Source organism: Lepisosteus oculatus, chromosome 24 (genome assembly GCF_040954835.1).
Source record: "Lepisosteus oculatus isolate fLepOcu1 chromosome 24, fLepOcu1.hap2, whole genome shotgun sequence".
Taxonomy (NCBI): Eukaryota; Metazoa; Chordata; class Actinopteri; order Semionotiformes; family Lepisosteidae; genus Lepisosteus; species Lepisosteus oculatus.
Genome location: NC_090719.1, coordinates 13525504 through 13548739, shown reverse-complemented (window position 1 = coordinate 13548739; position 23236 = coordinate 13525504). Strand labels below are relative to the sequence as shown.

The window sequence follows — 23236 nt, the reverse complement described above, 5'->3', positions numbered from 1 at the left end:
AGACATTTGTTTTAGAATAAAAGCAGCACTTGTTGAGTAGCCGGCTTTTGTTAACATTGTCTTGAAGATACCCAGGTGGCTACAACGTACATCTGGAGGTTTTCCCAAGAAGCATTATGAAGACCCTTCTTACATTGGTCTTCTTCCTGAAGTGATAGCCTGGTTGAGAGTGGGGTTCCGTTCCTTACTGATACACACACACACATTCTTCACCCTACTGCAAGGAAAAATGGAGGACAAAGAAACAAGGAATAAAGCCAATGCTGAAATAATTGTCCCATTTTGTGGATTTGAAGTCTGAAAATGAGATTCATTCCTATTGATGCAGAAACGGCTTTCTGGCAAAAGTAGACGTTTTCAAAAGAACACATTCAGTGACGTTCAGTATTTCATTCACGTTGAGACTTTGTTCATTTTTACAGATATTTGTAAACTCTTGATAACAGATTAATTCATTTTGACTGAATAGTCATAAGAGTAGCAGATAGTGTTTAGTTGACCGAAGGCATCTTTTTAAAACTGGAAATAATGAGAAACTGAATAGTTAGTAGAAACCCGTACCTGACCTTTGTGAAGTATAATTTTCAAAAATGATAATTAGTTAAGTGACCTAATTTATTGAGTCATAATTTAACTTTTGTCCCCACAAGGAGACCAATATGACAAATTGAATAGTGTTTTTTTTTTATTTACCCCAGTACAACAAACACTTAAGATATAATTGCAGTGGTAGTTTTGTTTATGTCATTTGAAGATGAGTCTAATAAATCTTTTCATACTTAGTGCCATTAAAGTGTAAATAATCCAAAATCTCAATCTGTTTAATTGCCCATGAACCTTTTATTTACATAACATTGGTACAAAGGATTTTTATGCTATCTACTATAAAATAAAAAATGGAATATTTTTTATTAAATATCCTTAATCTTACTACACGTACTTAATCCTCCCTCACACAATGACTTGGAATATAAAATTAAGTGTCCTTACTTCAGAACTGTATTTCAAAATAACTTCAGGACTAATTAAATAAAAAATGTTAATCATTCTTCACTTGAAGTATACCGTCATCGACGAGTCTAAAAAGAGGCACCTCGTTGTAAGGCGATGTTTGTACAAACGCAGTGCAAATCAATGTAACCACAAAATACAATGGGGCAGTTGTTTTGCACAGCTCTGCGTGCTGGTTCAATACCCATGGAAAATATTCAATATCCATCATTTAGGAACCAGAAACGTAATAATGAGACCATGAGATTTTACCTAAAAAGGAAAAGTCATTGAGATGCACAAAAAAACTAAATGAGTCCTCAGGACAGAGGTAACTTAACATGAAAGGCAACATGAATCTGCCAACATGAATTAAGCTACAAAGAAATTAGTACTCTGCAGTGGAGAGTGTCAGTGCTATTGGTGTCAGCGAGGGGATCAGGACAGCTTTACAGTGGCTGCAGTTAGGCCTCCTTCACTTTCACAGTCCAAAAAGGAATTGGGTGGTTATTGTCTATGGTAATATTAGCTTTATCCCATCAAAAGATTATCCTTCTTTTCAGATTGTGTGTTTGTTTTTGTCCTGTTTGAGTGACGTTATACCATTGTATTCATATGTTCCTCAAAAAGCATTGTCAAACACCCACTGTTGATAAAAAAAATGCAGAGAGTTGCGCCAGCAAAGAATGGAGGAGACATTGTTATTGTGGAATTTAGCTGTGGAATGCAGGTTTTAAATTCCACGTTGTTGCTATTGTGTTAAAACCTTTGCAGTTCGGGGTTTTTTTTTTCCTCTGTAACTTTGATGGCTACAGATGAGTTTCACAATGGGGTGTATACAAGGTTAAGTTTTTAATTTTTTTTTTAAAAGCATCTGCACATTAATGCACCAGCATTCCCCTGCCTTGAGTTAATGGTTGTCAGTCTGTAGAGATGAAAGTCAGTGTATCCTACTCCCTTTCATTGTGCTCCTTGAGGACACAATAGTTGCCGGAGATAGGGGGAAATGGTAAAGAATTCTGTTTTGTAATATGCTGGGAGTTCATGTGTAGATCTAACCCTCCAGCCCCCTTGGGGTAACACTGTGTAGAAAGTAGTAAGACTCTACCCAGCACACTGTTGCAAGCATTATAACCTAAGCATGGAGCCCAGCTGTCCTCCAAAAAAACTGAAGCACATAAAACCTAAAAGCACAACGACCCATTTCAAAAATACCTGGCTACACAATTTTCAAACATAAGGGTTCGGTTGGCAGCAAACTAAATTCTTTTTTTTTTTTTAGATTAATTGTAACTGGGCTCTTTCTCTAAATTGTTTCTGTTGTGCGTACCTTTGGGTGCAAGCAAGTTAAAACTGTTATTCAACCACAGGCACAATATCAAACTTCACTGAAGTAATAATCATTAATAAATAATCCTTAGGAAAGGGTTGGTGTATACAAATGATATATTAATGTATGGATGTGTGTGTGAGGGGGTACGCACATTTTCTAAATTTGTCAGTGATAAAGTCAACAGTAGAGGGAGCTTGAATTGTGACAAGGAGGAATGGACTGTACACTCTTTATCAGGTACAATGTTAAAGTTTTTCTGTGGACATAGAACCAAACAAATCATGTGCAATATCCTATATAGGCCTTAACATATCCCATGGCATGGACTCATTCTGCGAACGCAGAAGGTAACTTTCGCTGAAGATCTACTCTGCTCACATAAGCCTGAGCATCCTTGAGCAATTCGTCCGTACCGCACTGATAAGCAGGACAACTTCCTATCGTTGTCAAATCCAAGTCCTGAAAGCCACCCGTTTAAAAATTGGGGAACCAATTTACTACCATTGGCACATACATTTTTATTTCCAGTTTGGTTTCTCCGCAAGTTTTATTTTCATTCAAAGTGGGCGTGTACAGTAGGATCAGCTAAGATTCATCTCATGATTCAGTAGAAGTCCTCTGAGGAATCTGTCCACATTAACGCGCAAGATCTTTTTCCTTCTGATGACATCGCGAAGATGACAAGATCATTGAACAAAGGCAGATAGGTGGGAGCGCATATTGTTTCCAAGTCACAGTTGCCGGGAATAAGACTGTTTCTTTATCCAATGATGAATTCTCTAGAATAAAATGAAAAATTGGAAACAAATTATAAAATGATTTTATAAAAAACTGTTCTAAAATGAAAAATACACTTTTTTTGTTTCTCGTGGGGAGAAACTTAGTCGTCTGGTTCCCTTATTGTGACAAGGTCAGTTTCATTCCATTTACAATGAGGAAAGATATTTAAATTAGTTTTGGTATGCAAATTGTGAAGTGAAACATCCAGGTGTGGAAAGACAGGATGTTCTGAAGGGCTGCAGAAATAACTGTGAGATGATGGATGTTGTGCAACATCTGACACGGTTACAGCAGTGCATCGTATTCCAGTTCGGCCAGGTTTGAAGCTCCTGCAACTGTGGATCTTAATGCAATAGGATAATTTTCACTGTACTTGGTACACATTTCTGTGATTGGAGCAAGAGAAAGTATTTTAGGCTTTCATAATGGGTAGCACACAGCTATGAAATCACCCTTGAATTGCAGGTTTAGCATTCTGTTACTCATTCCTGAGATTTCAAGCTGTGTGATGACTGAGATCCTCGTCTTAACTTGACTTGACCACGGATGTTTGAAATATTTAAATATTCCAGCCAGGCCTCCGTGCCTGTTCTTTCACTCTTGCCCCTTTGCGCTGTTCGCTGGGAACGAGAAGGAACAGAAAACTGTATATATAGTCCATATAATCCAAGTACAAGAGAGAGCCAAAAATAATTTGGAAAACATTTCATCTTGGCATTTCCCCTCCCCGAATACAGACCTTACCACGCAACACGGTGGATTCTCCTATGCACGAAATGTCAGTGCTCCTACCAGCGCAGCATGTCACTTAATCTCAGCCCAATTAAGAGAGAAGAAAAAAATAAAACGTTAGAAAGACCATAAAGGAAAAAGTCCTTACCTTCCCTAATGGTCAGCCACAGGAGACCATGAGGCTTTGCTCTTGAGTGGGCCGCACCGCTCTGTCTGCGTCAGGTCTAGTAACTCCTCTTCCACAATTCCCATCACCCCATGCGGTAATGGGCCTGATCAGTGATCGTTTTTGCGCGTCTGAACAAACTCTAACAAAGCACACACACCAAATGCTTTGTCATTAATTGAACTCTGCACTGGTGTTTTGGGGTTACTTTAATCCTTTGGGGGGGGGGGGGGGGGGGGGGTTATCAGACTTTACCTTATGGGCACAACTGTCATTTCCTCAAACAGATCAGTTCTGCTTAAATATTAAAATCTTGGGTATGTTCTGCCTCTAGTTGTAATTTTTTTTACATTAATTTAGAATGTGCCTGATCTATTGAAATTGATTTCTATACAGAAATATTTTGCCTGCTGATTATTTTCATGCATGTTGCCCCCTTACCTCCACACAATCTTAACCCCTGCAGCAGACTATTAATAAGAACATTAGTTAACCACAGGTGTGAAACACAAGGTATATGAGCTCTGGATTATTGATTAGCATCACCTCTGCATAAGGGACTGATCATACTGAGGCAGACACATTGTACCAGTGATAACAGGTGAGAAGCAATTCTCATTGTTCACTTTTAGCAGAATGCGAGTGTTTTAAGCCATGAAATGGGACTGATTAAGGAGGACATGTTAAAAAATAAACATTAAAAGTGCAAGACACTATTTGCTAGATATCAGAGATATAAAACAGCAAAAAAAAAAAACAACTCACCTCTACAAGTATTGCAATGGTTCTTTGGCAACAGCTGCCTGTTCAAGTCAAGCTCATCAGCTTTCCATTCACATCTACAACTAATAAAGTCACCATGTACAAAAAAAACTTTTGTTCTTTTTACATTCTATGCCTTGGGAATTATTATTGGAATGACTGCTAACCAAAAGGGCAAAAGAAATGAAAATAAACCTAATTGAAAATCAAAAACAGAAGGCACATCTTTACCCAAACAGTTGCAGGTAAGGCTGAAACCAGCAACCCACCCCTCTGGTGGAAGCTTATACCTTTGCTTCTGTCAAGACACAGCTGGGATCAGTTAACTACTAACTCCCTAATTGGCAAAATCGGTAGAAATGGCCTCTTTTCATTTGTAATCGTTTTTAGCTTCTTCTAATTTAGCAGCCTGTAGAAGTGCAGAAATAAAGCCATTGCACAGACCAAACACACATTAACAAATGCATGGAAGCAGAAGGAGAAGATGTACAAAAGACATACTGTATATGCTGCACCGGACAGCCACATGGAAAGGAGTATTATTCATTTCAATTTGGGAGATCTAGGTTTTGCGAACTCTATTCTCTCCAGGCTGGTCTTCTTCAGCTCATGAAGAAAAAACTAAACCAGACAACTAAATCAGACAAATTCCAGTCAATCTTCAATTTAAGGATTAGTATCATCATTAATTAAGGCCGTAAGTGAAGAAAGTATGATGTAACTGAACTACAGTATTTGACTTTTTCTTTTACATTCCCTGATTAATTCAGACCGACTGCTGTAGTTTCTGATCAATTAAATACACCATGCATACCCAATTACTCAAAATGATCTGAATAATGTTGTCAAATTGATTAAATGAATAATAATGTTTTGTTCTGACTATTCAGCGTCATATAGTTGTAGTCTCCATTTGTACTGTTTTCCCAATTATGTTTTTAGAGTGACTCTCATCAAGCCCTTCTGTAAACATGCTTGAGTGAACAAAGTCATTTGTTTTCAACCACATTGGTTCTCTTCCTGCCAACAACAGTAATTTACAATTGTTAATCCATGACCAATGACTCCAATTGATCACACACATTTCCCCTTAACAAAATGACCCCTGTCCCCTTCTTGGCTACAGAACCTTTCACCTTTGTGCAACAAAAGCACTAAAGAGGGACACACAACATGAGTTTGCCCTGTCTTTACATCCTGAGATAGGATGCAACCTGACAAGCAGTGACACCACTGTGAGGATGAGGGGATAGATGTACAAGCAATGAGACAAGTATTCTGTCAATGAATTTGAGAAAAAATGGCCTATCTTGTATTTGTCTCCAAGATTAATTGTTTTGTGAATGTGCTGTGGCTACAGTTCAACTCAGTTATGCCACAGACTCACTCTGTCTCTGTTTCAGAGATATATTTTTTAAATAAATAAAGATGTCAGATGGGGTTTGCTAATTGTTTTGACTGCAGCGCTAGTATTTTGTACATCAGACATTCTTTAACTTTTCTTTCATTTCAAACAATGCAACGTGGTACATTCAGTGGAGCCTAGCGTACATCTGGGTGAAAGTTGTGAAGCGCTAAATTCTAGGATACGAATGACGAATGACAATAAAAATGACTTCAAGCATATTAATAGATTTTCTTTTCAAGAAAGTTTCACAGTGATATTTGTTTGTGGATATATTAGAATGAATTTTTATGTAAAAACATAAACAAGAAAATATGAAAAGTAGGATCAATTAAGTTGACAATTCTCCAGTCTGTAGTTAATTACTGGAATGTATCCCTGTTAACAATTTGAAAATGTGAGGGCATTTAAAATGAAAAAAGGTTTGTGTTTTATACGTTTTAACATATCTTCAATCAACTAGAACAGATACAAAATTTCATGTAAGATCTAGACAAAGTACTCTCATGTTTCTTGTACATATATACAGTAATATCAAAGTTTTAATTCCTTTCAATATGATGACATAATACAACAAATATTTAATGCCTCTGTATAAGGAAGAAATACAACGAGTACTAGAACCAATAGCATCTTTTAATGCATCTCAACCTGTTAGGGTATAAAAATGATTGGTTTGTGTCGTTGATTACATATGAATTGATTAGCCTCTTGGTGTTACGATAAAACTTCCTCACTGCATAAACGCCAGTTTAAATGTGAGATTTGCAATGGTGTTTTTAAAACAGAATAGATGAAATGCAATGTAATTTAATGGTTGTTTACTGTTAATAAAGAAATGTGAATAAATACTGATTTATTTTGATCATTTCACAATGTAATATTAATAATTATTATAGACAGATATCTTGTTTATGGACCCCAATAGCAGAATTTATTCAACCACTGGACAATGAAAAACTATTTGAAAAATATGACTTGGAATCTGTCTTACAACAATGTGGTTCTTCAAGGCCCTTGGCAAATTTTTATAGCACTTTATATCAAGTTGTTTTCAAAAATATGTTTAATATAAATGTCTAAATATGTAAAAATATGTTTAACATAATATATTTGTTTATGTCCAGGTTGGTGTTTTTTTGGCACGAAGAACAATTTTGTAAAGGATATTCATTATTTCCCAAAACTAAACAAAAATATCCTTCACTTTCACAAAATGGGCCAAAGTTGACTCCGCTAGTTGCTTCTTAAGCCCTTATTTTCTACACGGTTTAGTTTCGCCTATTAATAGGAATCTTATTGAACTCTCTTGCTCATTTTTCTGGACAACTAGCAGTCACTCAATATGTCCCCCCAAACTGTGCGGTAGATTCCTAGTTCCTTGTTCTGGGGGCAATTAAACCATTTCCAATTATGTGAGGCGCATATGCAAATTGAGCAAATAAAGGAGAAGAGGCAATTGTTCAAGGACAACGTAATTCCCTCTATGTGTTTCAGGGCAGAAAAAGAGCATCTATTTTAATTTAAAAATTTAACACTGTTAATGTTTTTATATCCAAACACCACCAAAAATCCAGTATACATGATACATAGTTCCCTATATGCTACCTGAATAGTTTTGAGCATATAGATTTTATATTTTAGCTATGTATCCTTGTTGTATTTTAGTTATGTATCTTTGTTGAACATGCACAATACAGTTTTGCTTCTTCTTACAGAGTGGCTGTGTAATATAAGAGAAGCCCCCTCTTCTGGTCATCAAGAGACACTGAATAAAAAAAACAGTCAATTTGTAAGATGGCTACCTGACCCTGTTATTCTAGGACATTATGAGCGAGTTCAACTATACCATTAAATGAGCTTTTTTTTCTATCTTGTAATGTTTACACTATTTTATAATCTTCCTCTGAGATTTTTTTTGCTTCACTATTTATGTCTGAATTTAGTTTTTCTGTTTTGTAACCAATATGTTTAATCATAATCATCATCATCATCATCATCTTGATTTTCACAATCTTCCTGGGTAAATAAGTGTTAACTGCTCAATCAATGTTTTTTTTTTACATTTACATTTTTGGACAATTTTTATGACATTTCATTTGTGACCGAAGGAATTAATGTAGTATGGCACAATACTCTGTACACAGATGTATGATCTGGAGAATATCGCTGATTTACACTGTAAAAACGTAATTACTTCAAATCCCATTAATTCATTAACGTTTCTGCAGATACTCTAACTGCTTGTCTGACAGCTTTGTTTCAAATGTTGTTTCGGTTTTAAGGGCATTTTAAAAAAACACGTGTCTGTTCAGCTTATATTATTACAGGTCAACAGATGGTCCAGTCTTTAAATTATTATTTTTTTCAGAGCTGTGCAGAATTCTCACTTGATACCCTTTGAAGGACTTCATCCAGAGCGAGAGCTTTTCACAGAACCAATTTATTTCCAGCAAAGGATATAACAACTCGCTAAAGGCCACTTTAGACTCTCGTTTTGCTTCCTTATTGAAAGTAAAAATACATCTTCTTATTGATGTATTTCTGTATGCGCTTAAAGGGTGGTTAGTCAAACAGAATCTTGAAACAGAATAAATACCACCGCAAACAATTTCGATTTTGTTTTCAAGAGTTGAAATGCTTGCATCCACAGCAGGTTATTCTGGATCATCTCAAAAACATGACAAGTTATTATGTCAGAAATATAAATGATAATAAAAACGTGACTTACTGTATAATGAATCATCTAAAGCAGAGCAAGCAATTAGGACCATCAGGACTTTATGAGCCCTGGTCTCTTTTCTTCTCTGTTCAATCTTCAGCTTTACTATTCCTGCAGAGCAGTGATCATTCTTCTTTTCCTGGAGAACCACAGAGTCTTCTGGTTTTCATTGCTTTTCTTTTGTAGCACCTAATGGTTTAATTTTAACCAATTGAGTTATTTCCATTAATTTTCCTTTATTATCAGTTATTTCCTTTAGGTAGCCTTTGAGCAGATTGTAGTCCCTGAAACACCTACAGGGACGTGAATTAAGGCAAAGAGTTTATAGTATTATATAATATTGTATGTAATAATATTCATAATTATCAAGAGTTTATATTTCAGTAGATTTTTAGTCTCTTATATTGAATATACAATTTATATTCGTGCCATCTTAGTATTATTTCATTCCATTCCAAATGTCCTACAAGAATTGTAGTTTAACTAAGCTAACTTTGATAAAGGTGTCATTTTGACAAATTAATGCTAATAACCACCCCTGACTTCTTTCTTCTAGGACACCTGACGATACTACTAAGCCTAGCTGACATAAATGTTAGGAGATCTGTTGTTTTCAAAGTGGCAAGCTTTAATGATATAACCATTTCTCATTGATATTAGAGATCAAGGGCCAGAAAGCAGTGGGCCTGAAACTTGAAACTTGCACAAAAAAAAAGTCTGAAAGGAAAATTATCAAAGTATATCAATATGCTTTTGAGACAGCACAAATACCACTATACTGTATTCTGGGTAGTCTGATGTATAACGATCCTTAAGCAATAGATATTTTCTGCATTAAATATAATAAGGGGACCTTTAACAAGTCTTTAATGCTTTGAGCTAATCTTCTGATAAGAGTCCCGAGCTTTTCTTCAGGCCTACAGAATATCAGCCTTCACTTTGCTAAAAAATCTTCCGTCAGTCTCAGAACATAATGTGGACTTAAAGATCTGTGTGATACAAGTGGGCAAGTGCGTTTGTCAATGACCACACCAAAGGCCGTGTGGGGAGGCTGAAATCGACATATACTGTAAATGTGTACGCATGCTGAGCCACGCCATACGTCACACTGCTATGCTTTGTTCCAACACATACCTGTAAAATAAAATAATTCCTAAACACACAACACAGTGCTGTCCTTTATTTTAAAGACAAATCAAAGAGGAGGCCTCACAAATCTTACCTTTTGTGTTTCTTGTCATGAACAGTGCCGTGGTAAGACAGAAAGGAAATAAAATGGTCCCAGAGCCTCATTTAATACTCTGGGCCTTAGGAAACAGCAACCCAATCACATCTTTAAAGACATCGTAGAGCCTTGTCAACTACAAAAAGAGAAGACTCTGCTATTGTTCTCTTTTGATGTATTTTAGAAATTAAAGAGTCTTTTCCCTACTGAAAGTCCTTTTGTGAACTTTGCTTTGTCAGGCAACAATCGATAGATGCTCAAAAGCTTTCACAAGGTTAACCTCTATTACTGTTCACTCTGCCTTTATATATTTTCATTATCAGTACAATAAATATTTCCTTTTGGTGTCAATTCAGCTAAGAGTGCATTAGCTCCTTAAACCATAATCAGGATTCTCTGCCTATACCTTCTGTCAGCTCATATTGACAGAAGACAATTTTTCCACATGCAGAATTACTAAAGCTACAGTAAGGTCGGTGTTTGGCATACCTAAAAGATGTCTGCAAATATACACAATGAAAACAGAATTAAAATCATACATTGTGCATGGAATATTACAGTCCAACAGTAGAATTTAAAGAAAGCATTGACAATTTTAAGGAACGACTTTGTGATTTTTGGCATTAAAAATCTTTATTAATATAAAAAGTATCTGTATTGAAGCAAGCAGTTAAATATGAATGATTATTAGCACTTATAACTTAATTTGTGATTTGTATTCATTAGAATGGATGAAAAATGTTAAGTTGCATTAAGGTGAGCTATTCCAATAGACATATTTTTGCAATAGAAAAGCAGACATAATATTTGTCCTTGAAGGGTATGGTTCTTTTTGTCAAAAATAAATTATTAACATTTTAGACTATTGCTATTTTGGTGCAGACCTAGTTGAGGTCAGGAAATAAAAGCTGTGCTTTCATGTTTTTGTCAATTATCAAAGCATAAATCTGATCATGTCCTTGTTCTGAAATCACTTACTTTATCTGAGTACTTAAAACATTGTGTAGCACACTGTCATTGAACGGCATGTTGGAGAACTTTTGTTTATGTGAATGTAGCTCATTATACTACAATTACTAAGCGCTGTCTTTCAGATTTTTCAAATTATTTAATGCTTTCCCCTTTCTGAAATCTTTTAATCACTGAATTACTGCATTAACATGTGTAATGCAGCTACTGCATTGCGCATGCCTGTTGTTAGATAGTTAGGAAAAATGGAAACCAAAATACACTCTAACATTTAACATAGGTTTTTGTTGGTGTCTCTCTAGTGAAAACAAAGTATGCACTTATACGGTTTGGCTATATGGAGGTTAGTCCAGGCAATGACTACCTTTAAACTCTGTGATGATTGTTATCTATTAAGATATATGGTGGATTATTTGTGACGTCCGATTGCAATAATGGGTCACACCTCATTTGTAGGATCACCTACCAGAAATGTGTGAGGTTTTTTTTTTCCACCGAGAAACTGTGGAGGTTTATCAGTTACTGTTAGTGCGTTTATTCCCAGTAATACACAACTGGAAAATCTAGAAAAACAGAAATAGCCTGAAGACGTGCTAGGCACCCACAAACAAAGCAAAAAATACCTTTCCAATAAAAAAATATCAGTCCTTCTAACTGCTTTATTCACAAACAGACACAAACACACTCACATCAAGGCAAATCAGTACTTATTTCAGTTAAACAGGCCTGGAGCCTGGAGTCATCTAGTGCTATCAAATTTTAGATCTGTTTTTTATTTAGTGTTTGCAGGGCATTTCATAATGGCAATGTATGGCTATCGTGTAACAGATGTTCTGTAGCAATGAAGTATCCTTCTCATTGCTGCTTGATTGCAGCATTGGAATGACATTTTAATGGCAGCTTCTGAGGAGCTCAAGATGATCAGTTCTAATATTCTGTCTCCCGACGTAAAGGGTTCGTTTGTATTTCCCTGTGGCTGTGAATGGCTCACAACCTCTACGTTAACTGCACGAGAACAAGAATGGGTTTAAACCTGGATTCAAATAGATCTGAAAATACCTAAGAACACAAAATGCAGAAGACAACGTAAAAATATTTTCTACCTCACTGAAATTTGCAACAGTACTTTAGATGCAGATAGGCATTTAGATATAGATACACAAATATGAAATCACGTAGTAAAAATAAAAAGAAAATGCTTTCCCTGTGAAATTTTTAACATCAAACAATCACCCTTTTTTCCACGGTATTGCAGTAAATTAATAAAATGTTGGATATTGTGTATTTACATATGTATTGTTAACGTACTGTAAGTTAAGTCCATAAGACTTCTTTCCTAGTTCAACATATACCATGTACAAAATAAAACAAACCTGGAAATACATGTTTCTGCAATTTTCATTTTATTTTGTGCTTTTGAAGAGTCTTGGCTATATTATGAGACTTGGATATTGTGTCCTTGGTCAAAATTCTTGCTACATTTTGGCGTCAGATTTAAAGCTTGTCTATGCTTGAAGAGGGCAAAAAAGGTAACGTACACAAGTGTACAAAATTAAAAATGAAAATGAATTTTAGTTTCATAAGATAAGGCTTGGAAAATAATTTTGTTTTTGATATGAAAGTTTCCTAAAATATTTGTTGCCATTAACTTACACATAACAACTATGAAAACAGTCTTCCATGCACTGACGGCTTCACAATCCTGAGCAATTATCTATAAAACACCAGATGTTTAGACGCAATGCCAAAATCAAATCAATCTTATTCTCATTCAAGGTTATTACTTCTGGGTGGGTATACAGATTTGGCTTGCATATTCAAATGTTTCAGTTCAGTTTTTCTCCTTATAAATACAAGAAACTACGTTCTTTCCTAATGTAACAAATAGAAAACAAGTTAACTAGAAATATGTGCTCTACTGGTGAGGTTTAATCATTTATAACAATAAGGATATTTGTTTTTACAGGCATTATCCAGAAGACTAGGAACATATCTTCAGCAAAATCATTTCAAATAACATAGACTTCTACTGTAAAAAATGGAATGAAATGAAATTTAATGTACTTAAACATTTTAGTTGAGCAGTATCTTTATTTTAAGAGAATGACACCTTGTACATTTGTACATTAAGTAAAGACAGAATTTTTTATTTAGAATCCTATCATCTAATCATATTTCAATGTATTAATTTCACAGGGAAAAGTGTTGCTAACAGCTGATGTTTTAGTTCTGTCTCTTTTAAACACCTCTCTGGGGGGTTTGAAAGATTTACTAGAGCTTAACTATGGTCCTAAAATCAAACTTCATTCTTTTTGGGATGTTACTAAATGTTTTATTACGAGCTCTAATCTGAGCTAAAAGCAGAAGTGTACTTCTTAGTGGTAATAAAATCCCAGAGCTGGAAAAAAAAAATGTAATTTCACGTAAGAAGTTTTACAATAAACATGATGACCACCCTAGTGGACTGTTATCATTAAGACTAAAACAAAATAAATGATTAGCTTCTATTGAGGTGATCAAAGACAATAATACTGCTGCACTGTTAGACCCTGAGCAGGTTAATGAAGTTTCCAAGACTTCTATAAATTTTTCTATGCTTCTGTAATAGTAATAGTAATAATAATAGTAATAATAATAATAATAATAATAATAATAATAATTGCTTACATTTATATAGCGCTTTTCTGGAAACTCCACTCAAAGCGCTTTACAGGTAATGGGGACTCCCTTCCACCACCACTGTAGTTACTGCAGAGTTGACCAAGATCAAAGAATTCTTAAACGTTTTGAGGCTTCTTCATCTATCACTTGAACAGAGCTTCTAACATGCCCCTGTAACTCTACAGGAGTGAAACACAGCTGCTCAGTCCACGCAGAATTGGACATTCCCTGATTCAAATGGGATTCTGATGAAAATGCTGTATAATATGGTCAGGTCAGCCTTTTAATACTAAACATAAAAGGCTGTTTTTAATACCTTTTATATATTCTAATAATTTCTCATTTGAGATTGGCTCTTCGTTACAATGTCAAAATTAAGCCATTGGCTATTATGGGTACTAAAATCAGAAAGAAAATCATTTGTAAACATTTGTAAACAGGGTAGTGTTCCAAAGCTGTTGCTTGTCTGTTCCCAATTTCAAATACTATTAATGAGCCTTTATGTTGAAGATGTTAAAGACAGTGCCCAGTTGAGGAGACACATATACTTAACCTCCTGGATCTTTAATTTGTTTTGCTTCAGATTTTAAATTTCTTCAGATCTTTAATTACCCTTCAAAGGGACCCACACATGACAGAATCGCTACGCATTTGGAAGCAAGTCAGCTGCATTCTCGGTAGACGCTCAGTATTTCATAAATCTTCACCCTTTCTGGAATAATTCTCTTAGCAACTTGTTCTGAGCCCTTTGCTTACACATCCTGGTCTAGAAGAAATTACCACATTCTTTCTGACATCTTTCACGTCAATGGCTTGCACACACTTTAGGTCCTGAGGAAAACATACTAGTCATTTTATCTATCTCAGCTTTTCCTTACCCAATGGCCTAAGCCATGGGTGAATGCTTTATACTCTCACCCAGTGATCGATTTGTTTCAACAGTGACTACTAGAGGTCCAGTCCCTTCTCTATATAACTGCCTTGTGTAATATCAGTTCTCACCCAGTTATGTTCACATAGGAAAGGTAGGTGGACAAGCTAGATGGTAGGTAATTCTGATTGGAATGCTACCTTTTTCTTCCTCTAAAAATTTAGCACACCAGCTAATCTATTTTAGACTCCCAAAACATGCTATATGGGAGTTTCCAGATGAAGAGTATCCCTGCTTCTCTTTAGCTCAGATGCACTTAGGGTGCAATCGGTACCTAATTACACGTTCTGATGGTGCTCTCTCACAGGATGGTTTCAGGTGTACGTGACTAATGTGCTCTTGGATGTGACATTGAGCCCTCAACCTCCTTCTTAGTGATGACAACAGAGTTGCAATCAATCTTTAGACTTGATTGATTTTACTGGGGGGGTCTTACTACAGATATAAAAGCTGTTCTGCAATGTTAGGTGGAATCTACGATATTCATAAGCCATAGACCAAGATCATCCACTGCCTGTAATGGAGTGATTTAATTAGATTGGAGGGCTCTTAATATTTTAATACAGTGCAGCTATCTTAAGTCTATAGTTGACAATGTTGCTGTACAACATTTTCATAAAAACAAACACAAGAAAAATAGGATTCTAAAGAGGTTTGCTCATATATATCAGGAGAAATTCATCTGGAGTCATTTCAGATGGAAGCAGTCTGGCAACACAATGAGGATGTTTGGCTTTAAAAAGAACCCCACATACTGAGTTCGTGAAAATTTGTCAATTAAAAAAAATATATGGACCATAATGGCTATGCCAATATACAACATTACTTGATGAGCTAAAAATGCTGCTTGGAACTAAAGAAAAAAAACTTTAACATCTAAATTAATCTATCAACAAAGAACATTTTATTGATTTCTAACACTGAATGTAACCTTGTAACCTGCAGAAAAAAAGACTGAATACCTGAGTGTTGGAAACAAAATATCTTCCAAACACAAGCCATAAGGACTGGTTAATATACTGTATTTGTTTAATAAGATTGCTTTCTTAGCCTTGATCTGAAGGTATATCTTCTCCTCTCTTTTGAATCAGTTCTTGTGACCTTCCTGACATAATCCATACTGATACCTATGAATCAAAGAGCAAGAAATGGAAAAAAAAAAGTTTTGACAAAAACAGACACCTTGGTAACCTATGTTGAAAAGAAAATAGGGCATTACCAGCCACGAATTGCTTTATGGCATGTCCTTTAGCTTTACCTTTTGTCGACAGAAACACTTTCTATGGTTCTTGAAACAATTCTTAATGAAACCTTTTGCAGCTCTTTTTTTTGCATACTGAAACGTAGCCTAAGCTCTCTGTTGACTGCTCTTCTATCTGCAATGCTAAATCGCAGCCAGCGTTGTCAGCTGTATCCTTGGACCACGGGAGCTTTTACTACAGTTTGCCTTCACAAAACGTTGGGCGACGACTCAAAAATGTTGAAAACAGTATTTCTTAAACACAAGCCATAAGGATTCTGGTTAATATATTTGTTTAACTTGATTGCCTTCCTAGCCTTGATCTGAAGGCATATCGCTTTCTGGCTATCACTGTCCACTCTGTTTTATCTCTAGTTCTTTAAGCCTGTCCTTTCTGCCACGTTCCTGAAGTGTGCCAGCAGCAGGTGTGGTCTTCCTACTGTTTGGTTGGTAATCTCCCCGTGTTCTCTGTCCATCCATCTGTCCCTGACACACAGAACTGCACTTTGCGATAACTACGCGTGAACCACCCTCACTGACAGGCTTCCAGATGGCTCTAACCTTGTTCCTTGCATTTTTCTGATGCCTCTCTCAGTTCCTTCGCCTTCTGATAGGCCCTGGTGGCTCCTCAGCGATTGCATTTCGCCATTGCAGATGCAATACTAGGTCACACCTCTGATATGAAGGTGGTTCTAACCCTGGTCTGTTTCAAAACAACGATGCTGGTAATCTTCATCTGAGCTGATTTAGGTGCCTTGAAACCCTTTCCACATTTGGCATCTAAACAACCTTTTTCTTTGCTCAGATAACTCCCTTTCAGCTCTTGTGGTCTTCAAGAAAGAAACCTTGCTTTCTTTAATATTAAACTTTAACTTCCATGCCTAATTGTAAGAATACTTTTGTATCTTTTCTGTATTAGGGCATTTTAAGACTATACCTGTGCATCAATACGAAATCATTCATTCTTTTCAAGCCTTTCTCTTGGCATGTCAGTATTCTGGCATAATAAAGCAAAAATCTTTTCGTGGTTCCCTAAATGTGATGTGAGGATCTTACTCAAATGTTCATTCACAATCATGGTGCTTCTTGTTCTACTCTCAATACATTCTTCAATTTCTAAAGTCATCTATAAATTATAGACCCACAAAATACAAAGTTACCATTTATACAGATGTTCATTTTTTTATTCAGCAGTAAATAAAAGGACACAGTCCTAAACTTGTTCATGAAAACTATTTTTGCACTCTCCTTATAAACCTGGCATTTACAAATATTTTTTCTCCTATTCTTTCCATTTTCAGAATCTTCCTGATCCTTTCCTAATCTCTACAAGCAACAATTATTTTTTTTCAAAGTTCCTGTTGCTATTAGCTGCTAAGATAACAATTTTGATTTCTTTAATGTGAAAAGAATCCAAGTCAAACGTAAAGCAACCTTTAGCTCATGCCGATCAATCACATTGATCACATCAACACAAGGTGCTATACATGACCAGTGAATATCAAAAAACCAAATATCAAAATAGGGAAATAAAATAGGTAGCATCTATTCCATCATATCTACCAATGAAGTTAAGTTTACTTATTAATTATTCTTCATCATTAAGATAATTTGTTCTTCTATACATCCATTTATCTGAATTAACTGTTCGAAAACTTAGAGATTAAACTATTTCTGCATAAAGAAGGAAATATTTTTAAAAAATGATTCTTGAAACTTTGGAAATTCTGTACAGTAAAAGATTTGGAGAGCTTTGTACAGCAGCGTGCAAACATACCAATTTAAAAAAAGAAATGGTTGAAATGACTTAATAGGGCCATTACGATCATGATCGTGACATGTCATGCTTGCACAAGAGTGATGTGAACAAACTATTCACTACTATGGGTGTAGTGTGCACAATGCCTAGAGTTAAACATATAGGGAGTGCTGATGAAACTTGAAAATTAGCTGATTACAATTTAAGAATGTACAAAACGCTCCTTGAGAAAGTGATAGTTTTGTAAAGTCAAATTCTACCCAAAAGAAAACAAAAGGAATCAAAAACACAGGGTTTGTTATTATGGCAAGAGGTCTTGAAACAGTAAATCACAGTAAAGGGCTTTAGGGTATGTTCTTTAACACAAGATAAATAGACACCAAAAACAAGTCAAATTCATTGACACCCAAGGGGTATGCTAAATGGCAACCTTCTGTGCAAAGGAATACACTTTCTGATTGAGTGTACGCTGTCATGTTAGATAGGGCAGAGTGGTGGCTCTGTGGCTCAGGATCTGCGCCTGTGGCTGAAAGGCTGCCAGTTTGTATCCCGCGGCCGGCAGAGGAATCCTGCTCCGTGGGGCCCCTGAGCAAGGCCCTTAACCCCAACTGCTCCAGGGGCGCTGTATCAATGTCTGAGCCTGCGCTCTGACCCCCAGCTTCTCTCCCTGTCTGTGTGTCTCGTGGAGAGCAAGTTGGGGTATGCAAAAAGACAAATTCCTAATACGAGAAATTGTATAGGGCCAATACAGTGATCTTATCTTAGCATTAAGTCTTAAATTGAAAACAAATAAATAGCACAGTTCAGGAACTAAACACTGCACATGTTCTGAAATGAGGTAATCAGTGATCAATCCATTGATCAAATAATCAAACCGCAGTTTCTAAAATCATTTTTAAACAGATAAGCACTCAAAAAAGCCATACATATTACAGTTTCTTATACAGTAAAATCCTTTTCACTTAAATAACTACTAATTATATAGACTGGTACCATTTGTATGTTAGTCACCTCGCTTAGGGCTTTGTAGGAAAATATAATATGTACAGCCTGTCTCCTTGGATGATTTAAATCTTTTAAGATGTTAGACTAGTGTTTTGAAAATGGCACGTACATTATCTTTGGTCTTCCATGTCAAAAAATAGACAGGGCGATAAAAGAAGATTGTATAAGTTAGACCAGTGCATCACTGGTTAAAAAAGGATGATGATCATTTAGGTTGCAGGGTTTGTTATACACTTCAGATGAGACTTATCTGACTTTCAAAGAATGTTCATGAAATTCTGACTTTATTTGAGAGGCATTTGAAGTTTGCCAAGTGTTTCAAATAGCATTTCACTTTGTAGACAAAATACAGAAGGGCTCTGAAATATTTGAGTTCAGGCAAAATACTTAAAATAACCGAAATAGTTGTTTTGTACTTATTTCAATATAAAGCAGGCCGTGTTCTAGGTATGGAGCAAGTATGGTGTTTTTGCATGTGTTCTGTACTGTTGTTCACACTGTCCCAGGAGGTCTCTGTAGTAAGTGTCTCTGTAAAGGGAAGCTACCTCAGCCTTGAGCGACTGTGTTTGAAGGCCAGAGCTGGTGGTGTTGCAATAGAACAACCTGTCAAATACATTTCAGTGTGGCCTTGGAGACGATAATGTATGTTCCGTGCAAAGATGACACTGGTGATCCGCTGGTGACCAGGTTAACAAGTTTGATGCAACTGCCAGCACAAGCCATCAGAGCCAAACTGCAAATCACGGAAAGTCCTTCGATGATAACCACGGAAGATATGGGCTTAGAGCTATGCAAACAAAGAAAAAAGGGAGCAGCATCAGTTGCATCAGATACAATTTTTACTACCTACGAGCACAATGATCAACACTGCTATTCTGAGACGGTGTTACATTGCATATTAAACACTGCATCTCAGTCGGTTTAAAATCCTTTCTTTTAAATCCTGTCTTAAAATGCTTTTATGCACGAGCATGTCTAACTTACTGTATTCAGTTTCCCAAAATAATGTGTCTCTAACGTTTTATCTTTCCCTTTGTCTGGCTTGCAGAAGTAAAAAAGCACCTTGAGGTGCTGTATTGTGCAAGGTGGTCTATAATAAAGTTTATTTTTAAACTGCATCTGAATTATTTTGTTCTAAAACAAACGAATGCGATCTGTATTTAAAACAGACGGCACGGTAATTAAGCAAATCGTTGGCGCGCAGAGCTAGCGGTCGGGATCCAATTCTGGACCTGGGGTGCTGTCTGTGTGGAGTTTGTATGTTCCCCTTGTGTTGGTGTGGGTTTCCTCCGGGTTCCCTGGTTTCCTCCCGTTGTCCACAAACATGCTGGCTTCTGGGAAAATTGTTGCTGCAGTGAGTGTGTGTGTGTCTGTGATTGTGTGTGCCCTGTGATGAACTGGCGTCCCGTCCAGGGTGTATCCTGTCTCACACCCTCTGCTCCCCAGTGACCCTGAACTGGATGAAGTGGTTAGATGATGGAAGAATATATTTAACATTTCTTAAGCTGATTGTTATAATAGGATATTCCACTTGATGAAGACTTCAGTTCTTGGAAGAAATCTGGTTACTGTAAAAGTAATACAAAGAGGCCACTTAAAATCCCAATGAGGCAATTGACAAACCAGCTTTCTAAGCACACTTTTGTTTTTGTAACTATTGGTCTAATGTTCCCGGACGATATTTTCCTTCTTTATTTAACGAAGAAGATACATGTTGGCTAATTCGTATCATTTGTACAAAAACAAACGGCTCAGTTAGTAATCGATAAAAACAGTGACACTTCTTTAAATGTTCACTAAACTGTGGCTCTCCCAGTCCTCTCCCTTAAACGGGATTAATAGAATAAAGTGTTTTTGCATTACCGCTGAGGACAGTAGGTTGGAAGAACTTGTGCAGCCCTCATATACACAAAACCTTCCACCTGAAAACGTAAAACCACATTCACCTTTTGAATCTTTCACACCGTGTTGTTTTTTTCCTTCAAAAGCCATTAGTTAGACGTTCCTATGATTGACAGTCGGGTAAGAAATACAGAATTCACCTCAATTCATCAATCCATTAATAATTTAGAAGCTGTTTTAAACAACGATATTGTAAGTAGTAATAATGTTTCATTTGCCAAGTTTATCGTAAGGACTGTTGCTCTTTCCTTGAGATGTATGACACAAGTTGATTTCAAATGTTCCTTTTCAAGGGTTGTAGCAGGCGTTTTTTCACATCCTCAAACTACTACTACTGGCACGAATCAGATACTTGCAGGAAACACAAAAATATTTCAGAAAAAAAGAGAGCCAAAGAAAAGGATAGAAATACAACCTATCCTGATGGTCCCTCCATGAATAGTAAGGTTCACTGCAGCCACTTGACACTCTGGAAAAATCATAAAACTTGGGAGCCAAGGAGGAAGGAAATCCTCCTGGAACAGCTGCAGATAGTGAGCTGCTCAAAGATTCTGTGCAAACGCTGCTAAATACAAGAAAACAGCTTCTTTTTTTCCGTTTCGAACACGCATTCTGTTACCTCCGCTGTGTCCCGTTTGCAAGAGGCTTGAGGAAAGATTGTGCCTTTGTTCAAAACTTTAGTAACTTCTCAAATATAGCACATTTTCCCACGTGAGGCTGCTCAAGTGCTTTAAAAGAATTTATGATTTACAGATATCTTGTCTAAAATGGTGGTGGCCCATGTCCCATGATTCCTTAAGGTTTTAATGTAGGAGCAGAACAGGATAGTATAGGCTGTGTTATGAGAAAGACTGAAGTAAACCAATTCACAACTAGTGATGAATATCGCTGGCGGTAAACGTGCCTCTCAGGCGTCGCTGAAAACCAGGCATGGGCGCTGCGTCAATTCAGACAGCCTCAAAAGATTGCAAGCTACAGCTGTCGTGCAAACAAAGACTGACAGGCAATTTCCAGGAAAAAAAAATGCAAACACTATTTTTAATCATGAAAAATTCTGTAAAAACCAAGGAAAAAAGAAAAAAAAACTAAAATGTGCACTCACACTGCCTTTAGCACACTGTTAAGAAAGGCAGCACTAATGTGGATGACTTCTGCAAAGAGATAGAAATACACCCTTGTATTGTTATTAAGAAGGGGGAATCTATGTAGTCACCAGTTTATAGGGAATAATGACACTCTAGATAATTGGCTCTAGTGTGCGTGTGTGCGTGTGTGCGTGTTTGTGTCTGTGTGTGCCCTGTGATGGACTGGCGTCCCTGATCTGGGTGTATCCCGCCTTGTGCCCAGTGCGGTCTGGGATAGGCTCGGGGCCACCCTGACCCTCTACTTGGGTGAGTGTTTTCTGAAAGTGATGGGATGATAATGATGATATTAAGAGCTGTGCTTATTATCTCGGAGCTGTACCTTCTGTAGGACAGAATATAGGGCACACCCTGAGACTGAGAGTCTGATATACAACAAACTGAATTCAACACTTTGTATGTAAGTGACATCTAAAATATATGTAAATTAGATAATAGAGGTTAACTTTAAGATCGTATCTTTTACCAATCACCTCTCCAATTAATCCATAACTGTAGTTGAAGATGGGAGAATGTTTTTCCAAATGTTTGAACGTCTGCATTGGTGTTTTGCAGAAACGCACAATATTTTTTGGGATTGCGTCTTCCTGGCTTTCAGGTTATCTGAAGTCACGGAAGCAGCTCCCCACACTGAATTCTGGGGGATTTCAAGTTTCTTGCTGGAGGTGAGAATTTCTTTTTTTAACTTTCATTTTTTTGTATTCGTTTGATATTAAATGAACAATAAGCGGCACCCCTTCAACAAACAGAATGATAACTTTAACGTTTTTTTTTTGGTAGATTTTCATTTCATATGCATCTGGTTCGGAGGTTCGTTCCTTTTGTGTGACACTTCACAGTGCCAGGGGGGGCATGGAAAGAAAGAATAAGGGCAGAGAGGCTGGTCCCAACAGACCACCCACTGAGTTACTCATTTTTGCCGTGTTCCACAGTGCCTTAAAGGAAGGTAAGCGCCGACCGGAGCAGCGACGTTGCCTGGGAATTCGTTTCACTGAGAGGCCCTCACCATACACCCAGCGGCACGGTGGGAATTGTGCAACACCACCTGGGGAATCCTGGGTACAGTTGCTTATGGACATGACCCTACCCTTGCGTGAGCACCACGACAACCCTTTCACGGGCCGCTCACAGCCCACGGCTCGGGTTCCCGGCTGTGTGAAGTTTTAAACTCGGAGCATTTCTACTCACCTGTGGCTGTGCCGCCTTCGCTCCGCCTCTTTCGCTGCTTCTGGGGAGACTGTCGTCTGGGGTCTCTGAGCCACCCCAGAGGGCGCGCTCACTCCAGGACTGGACACTCGCCACCATAAGCCGTGAACTCTTACTAAACCAATATAATCATATAACCACATCTATATACTGTACTTCCCATCAGTCTTCCTTATTAATAACCCGGTGTTTTCTCCCGTTTGTATATAACCCACTCCGGGATTAATATTAACCACTTATCCCCTTTCGGGGAAACTCGACTACCTGCTAAATCCAGGGCTCCATTTCTCAGGAGTGTTCCCAGCA

General features: G+C 37.0%; 1 long non-coding RNA gene across 1 annotated transcript; it reads right to left on the bottom strand.

Annotated features, from left to right (window-relative positions):
• Positions 1 to 2804: 2804 nt before the first annotated feature.
• LOC107079877 (uncharacterized) lies at positions 2805 to 4854 on the bottom strand. Its single transcript, XR_001480782.2, has 3 exons — positions 4767 to 4854; positions 3984 to 4143; positions 2805 to 3102 (listed from the first exon to the last, which is right to left on the bottom strand). It is a non-coding gene; the product is annotated as an uncharacterized lncRNA (long non-coding RNA).
• Positions 4855 to 23236: the final 18382 nt, after the last annotated feature.